Genomic DNA, 12,796 nt, shown 5'->3' on the forward strand with positions numbered 1-12,796 from the left:
TCTTTTCTTCTTGTGGAAAGGGTAACAGATACAGCAAGGTTTTCTTAACAACAGTACAAGCCAGCCACAATGCTGCTATAAATACTGCTTGAAACAACTGGTACAACATCCTGCAGTAAGAATTGCTGTAAATCCTCTTCTTTGGTATCTCTCATTTCTGACTCCAGGTGGACAGATTTATGGCTGGGATAGTCTAAGCAGCACCTTTTCCTACCTGCCAGGAAAAGCTATAAAGCCAGATCCCCTCTTTATTGCTAGAGATCCTCTTCAGAGCTAATAACTACTTTCCACCCTCAACCCCGCTGTGAATATTTTACTGCCACTTAAATTCATTCATAGCCCTGATTTTGCTGCTGGCATCGGGTTTAGCCTGCTCCGGATAATCACCAGGCAAGTGACATGTTCTGTTCTCATTTTTGTTTGTGAGGTTGACTACAGAAGTAAAATCATGTTGCTGTCATGCCTAATGCAGACAGGTTTTGTACAAGTGCTTCCCCACAAAGCCCTGCCAGTGGAGCTCATTTCTAGTCCTTCCCATCCTCGCTCCTCCCTGGGGATGCAGGGCAGCTTTCAGAGCAGACACAGCTAGTGGGGCAGATTTACATCCCTGCCTCCAGGAGACCCTTCCCTGCTATGCCAGAACTGGGTGGAATAATATCTTTTGACTTTGATATCCTTGCCTTTGAAGATACCCATCTGCCATCTGCCTGCCGAAATCTCTGTGGCTGCACAGAACTGGGCACCTAGATCTCACCTCCAGTAGCCACTTCCCAGCCTCCAAGCGAACGCTCCGCTGCTAGAGCCACCGTTCTACCCAAATACACTGTTATAGACAATAGGAGGATCAGATGGCAAGGCGGAAAAAAATTCAATTCCCTTGAATATTTAATATTAATTGAGGAAGTGGATGGGAATGTCGGGTACACTCTGCACAAACACTTAATATGCCAGATAGGTTGGAGTAATTCTAAGCAGTGGTTTAGTAAATGTCTTAAGAAGAAAATGAACACAAGCACAGAGCTGCATAAGTGGCATCCAATAAATACTTCAATCAACATGCATTAAAGACCAGAATAAAGGCTATTTACAAAATTTCAGTAGGTAAAAAAAAAATGAGACATGAAGGCTAATTAGTAACTGGTACTTAAGACAGCAATAGCTGATGGAAAAAAGGAAAGCACCCATTTGAAAGCATCACTTCTGTGTAACTGCATTTTTCTTATAGCATCATTCTGGAACAGTTTCCACCAGAAAAAAATGGCAGGCAGATGTTTTTTTACTTGTTTAAGCAGTAAGCACCACTGCAATGGTGACAAGGAGGAAGGGTCAGATTCAGGCTGCACATCCATGCCCACCCTCAGTAGCACAGGTTGCCTGCCTGCCCCACGAGGACGATCAGAGACACGAAGGGATGTTCCCACAGCCCCATGGGCAAACTCATCCTTTCCACAGCAAAAAGCAAACATGGACTTTTCTCTCTGATCTAGAGACACATTTCTTCTTTCTGTGACAGACAACCTGCTTTTCACAGCCTTCCCTCCCTTTGAAATTCAGAGTAAGAAATGCCGTGTGTCAGAGGACTTAAGTGGGCGCTATGAAAAGTGCATTTCCAGACAAATGGGTTTCTTGCCAGTTCACATCATTGTCTGCATTCATCTGTGCAAGCAACAATAAAAAGGTTGTATTCTTATTACTATTTTGAATCACGCTGTTGCCACACTAAACAGTACTCCATGGCAGTAGCAGTAGTCCTTGCTAAAGAGAAGCCAGCCATGGCACTGGGAGGCTGATGCTTATGCTGCTCTTGGGAGCATTCTCCACAAAGGGAATTCAGAAAGACTACAAGCCACAAGCATCTCTTGCCCAGATATTTCATCAAGCAAACCACTTGTGCATCTTCTCTTTAGGGGCTCCTGTCCTCACCATACCAAACACCAGGAAACCCTTGTGCTCTCCTTGTTGCCTTGGTGGGTCATCTGTGCCCTCACTGGGGGTCTCACCACGCAGCTCCAGCATTGTAGGACATCATGGCAGCATTAAAAAACCTCTCAGAGAAACAGCAGAGAGGCAGATTCCCCAAAAAACCCTCTGGGAAACAAGCAGTCATCTAGATAAGAAGAACAAAACCTAAAAAAGCTGTCACTTAGGCAAGGCTGTGATCTAATCCCATGAGTCACAGCAGCAGCGCCTGGAAAGTAGTGCAGGCTCTGCCTTGGCAGTTAGAATACTTCAGGTTGGATGAGACCTTTAAGATCACCAAGTCCAACTGTTAACCCAGCACTGCCAAGCCCACCAGTAAACCATGTTGCTAAGCTCCCCATTTTTTAAACACCCCCAGGGATGGTGACTCCACCACGTCCCTGGACAGTCTGTTCCAGTGCTTGGCCATCCTTTTGGTGAAGAAATTTTTCCTAATACCCAACCTAAACCTCCTCTGGTGCAACCTGAGGCCGCTTCTTGTCCTGTTGCTTGTAACTTGGGAGAAGAGACTGAGCCCCACCTCACTGCAACCTCCTGTCAGGTAGTTGTAGAGAGCAAGGAGGTCTTCCCTGAGCCTTCCTTTCTCCAGGCTAAACAGCCCCAGTTCCCTCAGCTGCTCCTCACAAGACTTGTGCTGCAGCCCCTTCCCCAGCTTCATCGCCCTTCTTTAGGCACACCCAGTTCTTCCCTTCTGCCACTTGTCCCATGGACTTGCCAATATCCTAGCAGAGCCCTGGAGATTCCGCCCCATCCCACCCACCCTCCTCCCCAGCAATGAGTACTGGCAGCGAGCAAGTTAGGTTTTACAGGGGTGATTCGCTACCTGCATCCCTCCCACACACCCACTGACACCCAGCAAATCACCCATCCTTCCCCCAGTGCTGTGACGTGAGGCTACAGGAGAGATGCTCCACCAGCAGCTGCCCATGTGCACTGTCCCTCTTTGGGTAACGCACACCTTCCAGCTGATAGATGCCTATTATTAATAATTAATTCCAGCATGTAGAAGAGTTATTCAATGAGCACCAGGATTTGAGTTGGCACCATTAGAAAGAAGTAACACTGCAGAACTGTGAAGGCACAGGAAACTTTGAAGGGAGAAAAACATCAGGTCACAGGAGATGCCCATGGGGTGTCAGCATTTCTGGGAGTTAAGCGAGGTGGAACATAATCCTACAAGAAAAGGTTAAAATTAACATCCTGATTAAGTTACAGCTCACAGAAATCAGTTCATAAAAACAAGGCGAAAAGGAGGATTTGAGTATGAATGGAGCCCCGGGGGAAGGCTTGGGTGTAAAGGTTACAAGTGTCTAATCTTCAGCCTCTTCCATGAAGAAAACTACAACAACATCCAGCTGACGTCAGTACTAGATCCCCAGCCAGTTGGCTGGGTGAGCATCCTCCGAGCTGGGAAATACAGAGAGGGAAAAATGCTCTTGAGCATATGGAAGCAGAGGAACATGCAAGCATGACATTACTCCACTTCTGAAAAGCAAAGCCTACAGAAGCCTTTTACATTTACTTACAAGTGACAATTTTTGAGTCCAGTTATACAGCAAATCTGTCCTGAATGGTGCCAGAGACACTTCAGGATCTCAGATTCCCCTCAAACAGGGACTGTCCTGGCTTTGCTCTGTGTCCATATGGAGCAAAGCATCTCACCTTGCACTGAGATGACGGCTGAGAACGGGGCTCCGAGGGGCTGCTCCAAGCCATCACCATCCCATGCATTACCCTGCCTCATACGTGGGGATGAGCTCAACACGGGATGATACATCAGCACTATTAAAGTCTCAGCTCTTTGGAATAATTGGTCTCATTAACTTTGGGATACTTGTAGAAAACAAATATGACTTCAGCAAAATTAAATCACCTCCTTCTGTGGGACGTCAATTATGGAAAAGTGTCATCTCAGTCTGCAGCAGACCACCCAGCACAAGTCTCGATGAGGGATAGCTACAAGTTTTAATCAGGGATCGTTACAGGATGTGTAAAATGCAGGATTGCTTTCCAAACAATTTACTCAGGCTATTCTAGCAAGGAGTAACTCTTCAGTGGCATTCATGATCAGAACACAAAATAGGGATGCTGCACAGGAGGGAGGGGAACCGGAGAAAAGAAAGGAATAAAGAGAAGTGCTTTAGAACTGAGCACAGTTATCTGTAATGGAAGTAATTAGCACAGGGTTATGATTATCACAGGGAACAGATCATACAGTGGGATCCTTCCACAAAAGCACTCGAGGACTCACAGTGAAATTTAATAGCAAATTGCAGTGTGGAAAAAAAACACACAGGCCAAGGAAGAACTACCAGAGGTTCTAGATATTAAATAAGCCCTGTAGAAACAGTCTAAAGAGCTCTGCATAGTAAATCCTGGAGCAAACACATGCGCTAAGAATGCAAAATAAGATTAAGGAAGAAAAAACCTGCTTTAGCCTACTTTCCATGGAGCACAACGGCAGACACTTGCACTTGACTTTTTTTTTTGTTTTGCATCGTCTCAAAGCTTCTGCCGAGTTTCCCCTTGTCTAGACATCTGTACTCTGCATGCAAAATGCGAGCACTGCTTATGGCAGAGGGGAGATCTGACTTGCATTTCCCATCCCAGTTTGCAGGCAGTTTGCAGAGACATAAGTGATGACGCACTCTGCAAGCCAGGGAGGAGACTCAGGGTTGCTTCACTTTCTGCTGCATAGACACACTCTGAAATCGCTCCAGTGGTTGTAAAAACATTTGCGAGCCACCAGGCAAAGCATTGCTTTGCAGTAAGAGGTCCTGAGCCCCACAGTCCCACGTCCTCAGCTCCGCTGTGACACACAGGGAAAGCGAGCCAGCACCATACCTGGAGAACCATGCAAAACATCCCCAGGGATACACCTTCCCCTTGCAAGTTGAGCTACAAAAGCGGATGGTGCTAACAAATCTGGGAGATTAACGGGTCTCCAGTGACCCCCAACATTGGCTTGCCCCAAACTGCACATCCTTTGAGCTCCAAGTTTCCCTCGCCAGGACTAACAGAAGTTGGACAGAGAACAGATCATCTCCTCCTCTCGGGATGGTGCGAGTGCATGTTCAACTCCCTTTTCCCCATCTATCCTGCTCTTGGCAGTCAGTATTAATTGACTCCATCCAGCAGCCTCCGTGAAGGCCGTTCCCTCTTCTGCTCACTGTTTTTTAAGAGCAATGTGAGCTGCCATTTAGTCGATGGGAAAATAACTTAGTTTAGCTTCTTCCCCTGTCATTAGTGGGCATCACATTAAGAACATGGCAAATCACTGAGAGGAAGAAACACTTGTGCTAATCAGATTTAAACAGCTGACAGCACAGTGCATCAAATCGAGTTACAGGCAACAGATAACAGATGACACTCACTGCCTGATGGAAAACCCCAGCATCCCTCTGGATACACCATTTCCTCAGCATCCAAATGCAAAGTCCTCTCCACAGCACCACAGATTCCTGCACACATCCATGAGAGTTTGGGTTAAATAAAATTTAATATCAAATTATCAGTACATGCAGAACATGTGTATCGTAGGCAATCACAGGTCAGCCTCGAGCGACAGGACGGGTCCATAATGCACAATGCTGCTGAGGCAAGCGCTTGTGCCCTGAAAGCACAGCAAAGGCAAAGGAGGGAGCAAGAGAGCAGGGAGTGAAAACATTTAATAGGGGCCAGAGGTGACACCCAGGCTCCCCTGGGCAAAGGGAACCTGCTCCGGCACGTGGGTGACTGAAGGAGAGAACAGAGAAGGGACCTGTCTGCAGCATGACATCCAGCCCTCAACCTCCAGCCCATCCTGCACCACTGGCTCTGCGGACAGCACACACCAGCTCAGCACGGTGCTGTCAAGACTGGCAGCACAGCTCCAGTCCCACATGGATTCAGATTTCCCCATCATTTCAGCATTTTAGCTTCCACACTACAGGCAGCTCCCTGAGGACAAATCTCTGCTCCTCATGGCTACCACTGTCCTTGTAACTAGCTGGTGGGAGAAAGCAGAGCATCACCTCTGATCTTAGCATCCCCCATCCCTGAGGCTCCCCAGCATCCTAGGAGTGCTCACCTGCCCCTGGAAAGCAAACAGGGTGGTTGCAAAGGGCCACGTCGGGCTAAGACAGACATCAGTGGCCTCAGTATGTTGTAGTAACGCTGCAGGTGTTATTGATTGCCAGAGGGCAGAGATAAAACAAGGCACTAGTTATCCAGCCATGTAACAACACTAACAAGGTAGGAAAAAGGCAGATGGAAAAGCAAAGCAGCCTTAAGCAAGCAAGAGATGGCTGAGCCTTCATGCAAATTCAGGACATCTGCAATGTCCAGCATCATCAACCGGATGAACTGAGATCCATGAAAGAAGAAAAAGGCTCCTACATCAGGCCCCCATTACTTCATACGCTCCCTTAGCATCCACCCCTATCTGTTCCCTTCCCAAAGCAGCCTGTGAATCCCATTTACTAGCGCAAACCATTCAGTCACCTCCCTCTTACCTCTCTGGCTCCCTGGGACAGTCCTGTCTGGTGCTCTCCTGATAACTGGTATCTCTTCACGCAGCAGGGAAAGCCATAATGAGCTCCCGGCCCTGGGAAGCGAAACAAAGTAAAATTGGAGCTAGAAACACACAGGCTTTAATTGCAAGGGTAATTTCCAAACTTAAGGACTTTCAGGGGTTTGCTATCATGCATCACTCAGCCTTGAAATTAAGATGCAACACATGCAAGAGCTCAGACAGAAATGTGGGCTTGGGGCAATGATGGGGTAAAGCCTTACGCCTCATGGGATGTCAGACTAAATAATCAGTGATCCTTTCTAGTTTCAAAGGCAGTGAACTCCCCTAGCCATCATAGCAACCAAGTTTAACAGAGCACAGAACCTAATGGAATTAAACCAGAGCCAGGGTTTCCAAACAGAAAGGTTTTAATCTGGTACAGTTTAACACGAACAGTCCTTCCATGCATATCTGCAGACTGCACATGTAACCCCCCCAGTGTTGATGTTTTGCCAGTCTCGGAAGACTGGAGCACGGCAGAGGAAGCATGAAGCCCCAAGCATCCCACCTCAGCTCACAGACTGCATGTAGCAAAAGCTGGAAGGTGTGGCCAGATGCATCAAGCATCCTGAATAATGGGATACATGAAATATGTGACTTGCTTTCCAATAGAAAGGTTAGCAGGAATAAAAAAAGGCATGAAAGTACCAGCAGTCCAGCTGCCTGGGAGGACAGCATACCTGTATTTTGGCTGATGAAGCCCTAACCCAGCATTATTCAGAACAGCCACCAGCTAGATTTGAATTTGCAGTAGGAAATCCAGTTGGGCTTTTGCTCCTTGTCCCCCAAGCAAAGAAATGTTGACATTTCAAACACCACTACATCACAGCCTCCTCAGCTCCATCCTTGGGGTGGCACAGACCCACCGCGAGGCTGCATCAGCTCACGGGGCTCAGCATCACCTTATCCTCTGGTTCCCCATGCACTTTCCAGACTCAGGGCAACCTCCTGAGGTGTGACAGACTTTGCATCGCTCCTGTAACACAGGGCTGTAACTGCACAAGAGTTCCTGATTTATAAGACTAACAGGAAATTAAAGCAATATATCATCTGCCATCTAACGGTATTAGGTATCGTTAATCCCATGAGCACAAAGCAAGGAGACGCAGCTGCAGCTGTGTGTACCCAGCCCACAATCCACCGGTTCCTCACAACCCGTCACTGCATTTACTATGGGCATTAAATGGATTGGGAAAGAGTGTGAAAATCCACGTTCTGCAAAAGTCTCACCCAGCCTGCTTTTTCCATCTTTCAGCCAGCCAGGAGGAGCTATTCACTGCCATTGCAATTATCTGCGTTAAGTTATCTCCTTAAGAAAACCCACCTGCACCAGGGCTGTGGTACCCCAGGTGCTGTACAGAGATGCACCAATGTTTCCCTGGGGGATTATCCTCACCCACATGCCAGATGGAAAGGAGCACAAGGTTCAACAATAAGGCCCAGCTAGACCCTTGACACATGATATGGATCAAAAAAACCCAGGAGTACTTCAGACACCTGATGTCCACCAAAGTCCCAAAGTCCTTTTGATGGCAAAACCTCAAACCGGTGACTTCAGCCCCCACTGCCTTGCTCCTGCTCTCCCCACCAAAGGGGATTGGAAAGCAACACGGCTGTCTACTATGACCCTTCACGGGGCTGAACTCAACCACATTTTTCAAACGGGAGGGCTCAGGCTGGTCTGCTCTGGGACTCAGCTTGCTCAGAGGCATGTTGTGCTGTGCAAACAGCCTGCAATGCCATGCAGGGATGTGACCCAGGGCTCAGCACCCAGAGCTGCTGGCCACGGTGGCTGTGCTCCAGTCCAGTCCCACCCAGATCCCCAGTGCACGCTCACCAGCCACCCCACACACGTCTCCACGCAGCAAACATCAGGTTTTTGTGCCAAGCGCTCAGTCTAGGTGTTTTCCTGCCGCTTTTTAAACCAATTTGTCCAGTCAATTCTTTACATATCTTCTCGGCCACCTGGGGACACAAAATTTGCCAGTTCAGCTCAGAAACATAATTTCCTTTGTTTCCTTTACTCAGGGGATGCAAGTACATTTTATACATTAACCTGAGCCTTTCACCAGCACAATTAATTCAGCAGGCTAGGCTATTCATAGGGACATTGTTACTGAAAGATATGCAATATGAGCTAATAAAATAAACAACAACATATGGGATTGCAGGATGGATTGGCAGAATGTAATTAAGTGAACTGGAAACCGGCCAGGATAGTAAAAGGAATTATTTGGATATTTCATTTTATTTTTTTTTATGGCCAGAAGTGGTCTGGGCTTTGCATTCCCACCTAGCCCTGGGTACGAGCTGGGGGACAGACCCTGCTGCAGGAGAGCAGCAAGCCCAGCTGACTCAGCCAGCCTTTTTGCAGAAGCAAAGGGACCCACTGACCATGACTCCATGGGCTCAGTTCTGCTTGGTTAACTGTCCACATGAAGAAACTTCCCAAAGGAAGAAGTCCATGGATTAAAACCCCAAAAATCTCACCTGGATTCCCATCCTGGCCCTGTTTATCACCTCTGACATCCTCCTTCACAGGGCAGAGCACGACCTTTAAAACCCCTTCCCCTTGGAAGAACACAGGCAAAGGACTCAAACATTTTGTATGCGCAGCAGCCAGCACAGCTGGATGTAGATATCATCTGGGGTCTCTAGGAGAGCAGAGGATGGGATCTGTAACTGCTGAGCCACATGGCTGGCACTCCCATTTTTGTCAATTCTTGCAAAATCAGGCTCTGAGCCCCATAAGACATCTCCACAGCTTCAGCACATCCCCACCACCAGCCCCTACCTCAGGAGCTACACCTGGACCAGCTCCTCCTGAGCTGCCCCTCAAAAGCCTCCTTGAGCCTTGGCTAAAGCATCCCAGGAGCTCCTCCAGCACCTCCCCAGGCTCAGCCCCACACCCACTTGAAAGCCCCTCTGGTGATCAGAGCTCCAGTTCCCTCTTCACGCCCCAAAACATCTATGAGCCAGTGTCAAAGCTGCTGCCTGCTCTGCCCAGGAGGAGAGACCAGCACCCTCCCAAACCAGCTCCTGTGCCCCATCCAGCTTTTATTAAGGGCCAATTGGTGCCCCGTTGGGTTTGTGCAGCTCTACCTTCCCAGTGCAGCCCCACAGCTGCATCTGCTCCCACCTGGAGTTAATTAGCCTTTAGAAGCCCTTCTCCTCCCAAAATCCCACCCAAAGATTTTCCCTGCCCCAGAGCAAGGCTGGACCATGCTGCAGCCCATCTCCCCCAGCCCTTTCCCCTTCCTCCATCACCCTGCGCAGCCATTGCATCCCAGAGCTCCATCCTGACCCAAAATGCCCCCCGCTACTCCCAGCCCTCCTCCAAGCATCCGCAATAGTTATATCAAGTTGTCTTGAGTGGAGGGAGGGGGAAGCAAAGCACCCAATCTGCAACTCAAGAGGCTAAAATACTCAGAAATTGCTGTTTCTATGGGAAATAAACAGCCGCGAAGAGCAGTGAGGTCACCGTGAAAGGCAGAGCCGGGGAAAGCGAAGCTCTTCTTGACTTCTTCTGCCTCTAGAGAGCATTGTTGCATTTTCTTCCCAGCAAGAGCCAAGAACAGAGGCATCTCCCCATGCTGGGAGCAGAGGCACTTGAAATGCTGCAGTGGCACATGGCAATCTCACGTTGAACGTCTCATCCATGTCTCCTGCAAGCTCTGAGGACTAACAAATCCTCGCAGAGGAGGTCACTGGAGTTTCAGATCCAGCTCGCTTTCCATCAAATGTTCTCCGCTGGCTCACAGCAGAACACTTCTGGGGAAAGGGCAATTGCTCCTTCTTGAGGACAGCAAAACAGCTCCGCACCATGCCAGGGTGTGGGCAGGGAACCAAGAGGAAGCTGCTGAAACAGCTGGCAAAGGGACGAGGAAGAGGAAGAAGGAAAGCCCTCTGTGCGCATCCGATGCTCACCAAGGCCCTGTCCAGATACAGCCCTTGCTCAGGCTCCAAGAAAAAGAAACAGCCCCTGGTGAAACCCACAGTAAGCCCAGCCTGCAAGCGGTGCTGCTCTGCCTCTGCTTGTGTCCCAGGACCAGCTGCCCGTGCCCTGCCCATACCTGCCCATGCCCTGCCTGTGCCCTGTCCGTGCCTGCACGTGCCCTGCCCGTGCCTGCCTGCAGGATCAGGCCCGCTGCACCCCTCCCCACGGGACACAACAGCCACCTCTCCTTTCCACTGCACTACTCCCCAGCCACCCATTCCTCATCCCTCCGCTGCCCACTCCTTGATAAGCCCAACTCATTATCCAAAATCAATTTAAAATATATTTTTAAAGGAGCATCATTGCTGTTACAGAGGCAAAGGTTATTACTGGTCCAATTTGCTGTGGCTGAAATAATTACTTTCTCCCACACAGTGTGAGTCAGGCTGCAGCTACCCAAAGCCTGGACTGCGGAGGTGCGAGGCAGCTCTGATGGCAGCTGAAAGGGTGACCTGTTTCGGCTGATGGTCTGATAAGAGGGCAGCAGAAATTTGTGAGAACGCACTGTAATGAGCTGAATTCAGTGAACCACTCACCACTCTGGCAGAGCTGTTCAAAGCAAGAATTTCTTCCATCATTTTCTTCTTCAAACCACGACCAGATCTGCAGCCTCCCCTGCCTGCAGGGCAGGAGAAGGTGAGTGATGGAGCCAGACCAGTGCCGCGGGTAGGATGGAACTGCAGTGACAAGGGCAAGGGGTGGCATGTGAAAGGCAAAGGAAAAAACACCATTTTGCATTAGCTCAGCTACTGCAAAAGCATTTAGAAAACTCCCACCTGCTCATCCAGCAGGTCTCAGGGGAGGACAAGAGCAGGACTTCAGCTTCTCCAGGTCACGGCCACCTGGCCAGATTAGAGGGAAGCTGGGCTGAGCAATGTTTTGCATTCAGCAGCTGGCTATCTGTGCAGCCAAGAGCTGAATGCAAAGTGTTTGATTCTGCACTTATTTGCCGAGAAAAGAAAAACCATAGCAGCTCTGCAGAACAGTAAATGCCTGTGCTAAGCTTCCAAGCTGCTCCTCCAACTGCCCCCCTGCACGCTGTTTTCCCACTGTCTCACACCGAGCAAGCCAGGCTCTAGCTCAGCCCTTGCACACTTTGGTGCTGAGGTGTGGGGCTGGCTCTCACCTCAGCCCTTGCACACTTTGGTGCTGAGGTGTGGGGCTGGCTCTCACCCACTCCCTCCACCTGCCAGCCTGCAGGAGAAGGGAGCTGGGATCCTTTGGGGACAGCAAGCTGGCCCAACCAGCAGCTCCCATAGACTTCACTGCTCCAGGCGAGTAGCTGAGCCCAACCTCTCACTGTTTCTATAGCATTGGGAATGACTTCTTCCCCTGAAAAGGTTAAACATCCTCCAAAGCCCCCATGGAGCTCCAGGAGTGGAAATTACTTGGGGCACGCCTGAGCGACGCCTCCGCTGCAGTTAAATTTCAGAGAGCATCTTCCCAGCCCCTGGGGAGGAGGCACCTGCGGTGAGCAGGCTGGCGCTGCAGGACTGCCCAGGCAACCGGAGCCTTGCCGGTAATGAAAATCAACTCTCCAAAACCTTTGGATACTTGGAAAATATCCAGCTCAAATTGAGAGCTGCTGTCTCTCATGCACGGCCATCCAGCATGAGGCAGAGCTCACAGGTTTCACGCAGCAGCTCTTAAGTGTCTCCGATCTTTTCCCCTGCAATCTGCTGAGCCGATTTCTTCCCCAGCTGAGATCTTAATCGCTGTGTAAACCCTGGCCTCGAGCAGGGAAGCCCAGGCCGCGGTCCTCCTGCCACCATGCAAGTGCTTCCCATCTGGGATGATTAAAGGTTTGCTTTAGGGGCTCTGGGCACTGAAGAAAGGGGTGGCTCTGGGTTTTGGCTACCAGCTTTCCTTTCTTCTGAGGTTTTATTTGGTTTCACTCCTCCCCAGAGGCCTGCTGCCTTCCTTCACCCTGCTGTTGAAGCAGATGATCTGTTACCCTGGTCCCAAAGATGACAGTCCTGCCAGCACTCCTGTCAACAGCCTCCCCCTCCACGGATGCAGCATTCATTTACAAGCACTCTGCTCATTGCACCACTTCCCCATCACACTCCAATTATAATGTGGCAAAGGAGCAAACACCTTTTTTCTTCCTTTTTCTAGATGCACTGTTGTTTTTTTTCTCTAAGAACACCACATTTTTGGCTCGATACTGTAAACTGACAGCAACTTCAAAGGCACGGTGCCGAGTGCTGGGGCTGCAGAGGTTTGGGGCACAGTTTCTCAAATTCCAAATGTTTTGTCTTTTAATC

General features: G+C 49.3%; 1 protein-coding gene across 10 annotated transcripts in view; it reads right to left on the reverse strand.

The window, feature by feature from the left end:
- Positions 1–12,796, reverse strand: part of OPRL1 (opioid related nociceptin receptor 1) — a 103,068-nt gene that overhangs the window by 66,454 nt on the left and 23,818 nt on the right. For 4 of the 10 annotated variants that reach the window (XM_080405196.1, XM_080405194.1, XM_080405192.1 and 1 more), the window contains exons 2-3: positions 6,474–6,565; positions 5,355–5,441 (exon numbers count right to left, since the gene is read on the reverse strand). The exons of 1 other annotated variant lie outside the window; for it this stretch is intronic. The gene's annotated coding sequence lies outside the window, so the exon portion shown is untranslated. Of the gene's footprint in view, positions 1–5,354; positions 5,442–6,473; positions 6,566–8,369; positions 8,498–11,065; positions 11,207–12,796 lie in introns of all 10 variants that reach the window. 5 more of the 10 variants (XM_080405187.1, XM_080405195.1, XM_080405193.1 and 2 more) reach the window with 2 other exon arrangements.

The sequence above is a fragment of the Falco punctatus genome (assembly GCF_963210335.1).
Source record: "Falco punctatus genome assembly, chromosome: 10".
Taxonomy (NCBI): Eukaryota; Metazoa; Chordata; class Aves; order Falconiformes; family Falconidae; genus Falco; species Falco punctatus.